The sequence below is a fragment of the Tiliqua scincoides genome, chromosome 4 (genome assembly GCF_035046505.1).
Source record: "Tiliqua scincoides isolate rTilSci1 chromosome 4, rTilSci1.hap2, whole genome shotgun sequence".
In the NCBI taxonomy this organism is placed as follows: Eukaryota; Metazoa; Chordata; class Lepidosauria; order Squamata; family Scincidae; genus Tiliqua; species Tiliqua scincoides.
The window spans coordinates 5,085,001-5,090,562 of NC_089824.1; the positions used below are offsets into that span (position 1 = coordinate 5,085,001).

A 5,562-nucleotide genomic window follows, 5' to 3' on the forward strand; every position below is an offset into this window, starting at 1 on the left:
TGGTTGGCTTTCACTGATGTTTTGTCTATGTATCCCATCTGATGAGAGCCACCTTGGGTGTCTTTCAGGGAGAAAAGTGGAGTAAAAACTGAATAAATAACAATAATAATAATATAGACACTGTGCAATTTGACCCTCAGAAGGCAGATATGTGGAAGACTGTGGAGCATTCAGTGATACTAGATAGACCTTTGCATACAGGATGATGGTGTACTTATTTCTCAACCTGCACATTTCAAGAGACTTCTTTCCACATCTAACAAAAATCACAAATGCTGATCAGTTTTCCTTTGCATTCACAGGGCCCCTGCTTGCATCATCTGGTGGAAGAGAAGCCAAAGACGTTCCACATTCAAGCCATGCATCAATGTCAACTTTCTGGAATATATTATGTTTAAAAAATGTTGTAGCCAATAAACACTGCAGTTACATGAGTGGAAGGGAAACACCCTCTCTGCTGATTAGTAATTGTGCCTGAGCTTCTTTCAATTGACACCCCAGACATTTGACCACAGAATACAGATTTTGCCTTTTCTTTGTGACTTGTTTAAGTGCCATCATCCTAGCCTGTATTTCAGTATAATACTCTAAGCCCTGCCCCTCCTTTTTATTGGGGGGAGATGCTGGGAGAGGTGCCACAGCATAGATGTGAATTAGGAGAACAATGCAGTTCTTATGCTCTGGATTACTTTTTCATGCACAAGAACATGTTCTGCTGCAACCATTTCCTTGTTCACACAAGTTGCACAGAGAGATGAAGAGGAAGAGCCCAGGAAAGGCAGATCTTTTTTTTTATGTTGTATACACTAGAATGCAGGATTAGGGCCAAAATACATGCGACAGGCAGGTCCATGTTTCTTTAAAACTTACTTCTTACAGCACACAAGCACACATAAGTGTGGAATGCTGAATTCAGGGGCAGAGAGTGGAGAGGGGCTGCTTAACTCTTTCTTGCCCTGTCATGTTATCTAAGTCACCCCTCCAGTGGCTTTTCTCCAGGGTTGTCCTGGCTCCTCCCCGCACTGAAAAAAAAACTGCTTGGAATGGATAATATTGAGCTGAAAAATGACTGGGGAGAAGGGTCATGCAATTTTTGCTCAAACTTGAAGCCTACCTGATCCTTTGTGCAGTCTTAGGAAAAGACACCACTGATTCATTGGTTGATTGACTGACTGAAACATCCTGAATTTCTTTGAGATTGAAAATAAGGATGTGCAAATAGTCTTCTTCTGGAAATGTCTATCTGTCTTGAAGACAAGTGTTCTTATTTATGACACAATTTACACAGAAAACTGGTGTGAGATTTTCTTTTCGCAATACCTGAGCAGACAAATGTGCTTCAATTGTGTATTGTCCTGGAGCACAGAAGCCCCTTGCCCCAAACTCTGTTGTCCCAAGGAAGCCTGTGCCCAACACCTGTGTTACTCCCTTCACACAATTTTCTAGAAAGACTTCCTGTTCCTTCTCTATTCAACGCTCTATTCGTTGGTATGTAGCAGACATCACATACAAGTAGCAGAACCCTGTTGTGTGGGGATGTGTAAAAATGCCTGCAAATCAGCTTTATGCTGAAGACCAACTTAAAAATTTCTGGTTTTGGTTTCAGAATACAACCCCATCAACATTCACTGTCTTCAGCATTAAGACCAGTATGAGAGAACCTCCGTTACTAGGAATATTTGATGGTGGTAAATAAGACTGGGGTCACTTTCTCTATGAGCATTTATGGGCAGGTCTTTCTTCCCATCTGCTCACCTGGCCCTGCGCATTGACAATGGAACATGATATTAGCAATAACGTAGTGAGCTTGTTCTACCGTGCTTTATTAACTCTCTATTATTGTTTAAGTATTGATCTGCACATGACAAGGGTGCATTCATCTCCTAATTTGTCTGAGAAATTAATTCAGCAGTGCTGATGGTCAGACTTGTTTGGGGAAAAAATGCAGGTTGGCCCTGCCTCTCCTTGCTGCAAATATCTCTGTTGTGCCTAGCTTCCCCCAAGAGCTGGCAAGGGCAGGTGGGCATTTTGCCCAGCCAGGAGCTCCGCAGGAAACCTCTGGATAATAGGAATAACAAGAAGTCTGTGAGAGCAGAGACAATTAGAAAGATTTACTGACGCTTGAGCAATGCAGCAGGAAAGAAAGAGATCTTGGCAAAAACCAGCATGTAATGAACAGAGGACGTTATCAAGCCTCATTGATCTTAATCAAAGCTCACCGGGACTTAGTGTCTACTCTAGACCAGCGATTTCCAAGCCCCTCTCTCTTGAGGGGGGTATAAGGTACTTGGAGGGGCAGCATGATGTTCCTAGAAAGCATAGGATCTTGAGGCAGAATACCTGAGGAGGGTTCTGAGGTGGTACCTTCCTCCCCAGTCAGCCAAGATCTGGATAGATTGAATGCTGTTTGCCAAGCAAAGAACTATTACAACAACAGTCTTCTTAAGCCATTTCTGCCCAACATATGTGTACACCTGTGGGCTGGGCAGAAATGGGTTTTAATGTCGCATTACCTCAGTGTAATTTGGAAGAAAGGCATTCATAAAGAGTCGGTGCTCGGATCTTATGGCTGCTTGAGCGTGGCTATAGGAGGGAATCTTACTGTAGCTGTACCCTCATAATCTTTTCTGTTGGCAGCTTTGGAATTACTACCATAATCCATAGGTTTTTGAATGCGGCAGTAGCCTGTTAGCACCAGTCCATATGCACTTGACTGAATGTTACCATCTCTGTACATTCACTTATGGAATAGATGACTAAAGCTGGGGTGTGGGGGCGGGAGAGTCTTAGGGTTAGAAGGGAGGCGGATTCAGGATAACTGAGGTGCACTCTGAGATACAGAAAGCTGGACTAGACGGGCCTTGGCCTGATTCAGTGGGGCTCTTCTTATGTCAAGATGAGTTTAATATTTGACCAACAAATTGATTGACATGTGATGTGGAGAAAGTGGGCAAGAGGGAATGTTTCGCCCTTCTTCCGTAATAACAGATCACAGGTTGTTCAGTGAAACTGACTGACAGTCAGTTCAGCGCAGATGAAAGGACATAATAATAATAATAATAATAATAATAATAATAATAATAATAATAATAATAATAATAATAATAAATACAGGTATTTCTATACCGCCTTTCTTGGTCCTCAGATTTCTCCTCGGACTTTATTCAAGGCGGTTTATATAGGCAGGCTATTTATTATATAGGCAGGCTATTTAGTAGGGATTTTTATAATTTGAAAGAAGGTTCTATCTTTCAAGAAACCACAACATTCAGATGTTACTTTCTTGATCTGGCCTCCATCCTGGCCTCCATCCTCCCACGCTCAGAGCAGATGGAATAACTCGGCTCAGCTTGTCAGCTGCTTCAAGGTCGCACGGTGCCGGTGGCCTCGAACTGGCAACCTTCAGATGTTATCTTCAGGCAAATGGAGGCTCAACCCTCTAGACCAGACACATCCTTACACAACACATGATGACGTCACAGACTATAATGCCACACAATGCGCAGGTAGCCCCTCGCTTTCACGATTTTAAAAGGGAATCAGACTCATGGAGAACAAATTCATCAATGGCTATGAGTCAGGATGGCTACATGGACCCTTCTCACACATACAGAGAGACGGAGAGAGTGGTCCCCTGGATCCCGATGGTGAAGAACAAGCAACCAGCAGATTATCTGTCTGAATGTGCCTTCTGGACATCAGGACTTGCTCTCCTCTTCAGACTGCTGGGAACAGACGCCCTCCTTCATCAGACAACTTCCTTGAGGACTGGAGCAGGCATTTCTAACACTGGCTCACTGAATGCCACTTCCAATGGAATCTGGTAGGGTGGCCTATTTTAGAGGCAACTGATAGCCAGTTGTTGGGAATTGACAGTGAGCAAGAAACAGACTAGTAGCATAACTACGGAGTCTGCAGTAAGCATTGCAGGCACTATGGTGAGTGGGAGGGGCTGTTTAACATGGCACATTGCAGCTCTTGCAATATTTACCATGCCCCCCCCCCACATAGCTATGCTTCTGAACCAGATTTCTTGCCTGTGGGCTTCTGAGGAGCATTTGATTGGCCACTGTGATTGGCACAGCTTGGCAGAGAAAAAAACAGAATAAACAATAACAATAACAGTAGTAGTAGTAGTAGTAGTAGTAGTAGTAGTAGTAGTAGTAGTAGTATAGTATATTGGCAACCTTCAGTCTCGAAAGACTATGGTATTGCGCTCTGAAAGGTGGTTCTGGCACAGCGTCTAGTGTGGCTGAAAAGGCCAATCCGGGAGTGACAATCCCTTCCACACCGGGAGCAAGTGCAGTCTGTCCCTGGTCTGTCTCCCTGTAGTAAACTCCCTGTAGTACTACTCCCTGTAGTAGTAGTAGTAGTAGTAGTACTCCCTGTAGTACTCCCTGTAGTACTCCCTGTAGTAGTACTCCCTGTAGTAGTAAACTCCCTGTAGTACTACTCCCTGTAGTACTACTCCCTGTAGTAGTAGTAGTAAACAGCAAAATAAAAGAGCAGCAAATGGAACAAATTGATGAAAGAAATGGAACTTTCCTGTTCAGATGTAACCTCTCTCTATTGACCAGTTGCAGTGAAGTGATGCCTGGAGTGGGCTTTCAAGCCCTGCTGGTGGGCTACAAGCCTCTAGATGGCCACTGTAGGAAGGAGGATGGCAGCCCTTTGCTCTGATCCAGTAGGGCTCTTCTGATTAACTTTGAGATCTGACTCATTCCATCCTCAGGGCCCACAACAAATAGTTGGCTCCTGCCACGAGCCATATCGAATGTGCATCTAGAGCCATCCACACTTACAAGCGCTATTGTCGAAGTTCTATTGTACTAGGTCTATTTGTGTCACGCTAAAATCCCCAGATTGCCAGAAGATTGAATGACTGCTCCGGGCCCCTTTCGTCTGTTGATTGACTGACAAGTTGACACAATGAGTTCCTCTTATTGACTGCTTGTGTTCCCTAGTTGGGAAATTGCATGTTTCACTGAGTCCTCTACCAAGATTATCTTCCTTTTGTATTGCTTTGTTGCCATGGCTGATGTTTCACAATGCACATTTAATGCCTCTTTAAAAAAAAGGATTGCACCCCCCCCCCACCCCTTATAGAATTCTTTGAAAAGGTCAACAGGCATGTGGATGCGGGAGAACCCGTGGACATTATATATCTGGACTTTCAGAAGGCGTTTGACACGGTCCCTCACCAAAGGCTACTGAAAAAACTCCACAGTCAGGGAATTAGAGGACAGGTCCTCTCCTGGTTTGAGAACTGGTTGGAGGCCAGGAAGCAGAGAGTGGGTGTCAATGGGCAATTTTCACAATGGAGAGAGGTGAAAAGCGGTGTGCCCCAAGGATCTGTCCTGGGACCGGTGCTTTTCAACCTCTTCATAAATGACCTGGAGACAGGGTTGAGCAGTGAAGTGGCTAAGTTTGCAGATGACACCAAACTTTTCCGAGTGGTAAAGACCAAAAGTGATTGTGAGGAGCTCCAGAAGGATCTCTCCAGACTGGCAGAATGGGCAGCAAAATGGCAGATGCGCTTCAATGTCAGTAAGTGTAAAGTCA

The 5,562-nt window shown here is 44.3% G+C and overlaps 1 protein-coding gene across 4 annotated transcripts in view; it reads left to right on the forward strand.

Moving 5' to 3' along the window:
- TSNARE1 (t-SNARE domain containing 1) overlaps positions 1-437 on the forward strand; it is a 417,418-nt gene extending 416,981 nt beyond the window's left edge. For all 4 annotated transcript variants that reach the window (XM_066625627.1, XM_066625626.1, XM_066625633.1 and 1 more), the window contains exon 12: positions 303-437. The gene's annotated coding sequence lies outside the window, so the exon portion shown is untranslated. The remainder of the gene's footprint in view (positions 1-302) is intronic.
- Positions 438-5,562: the final 5,125 nt, after the last annotated feature.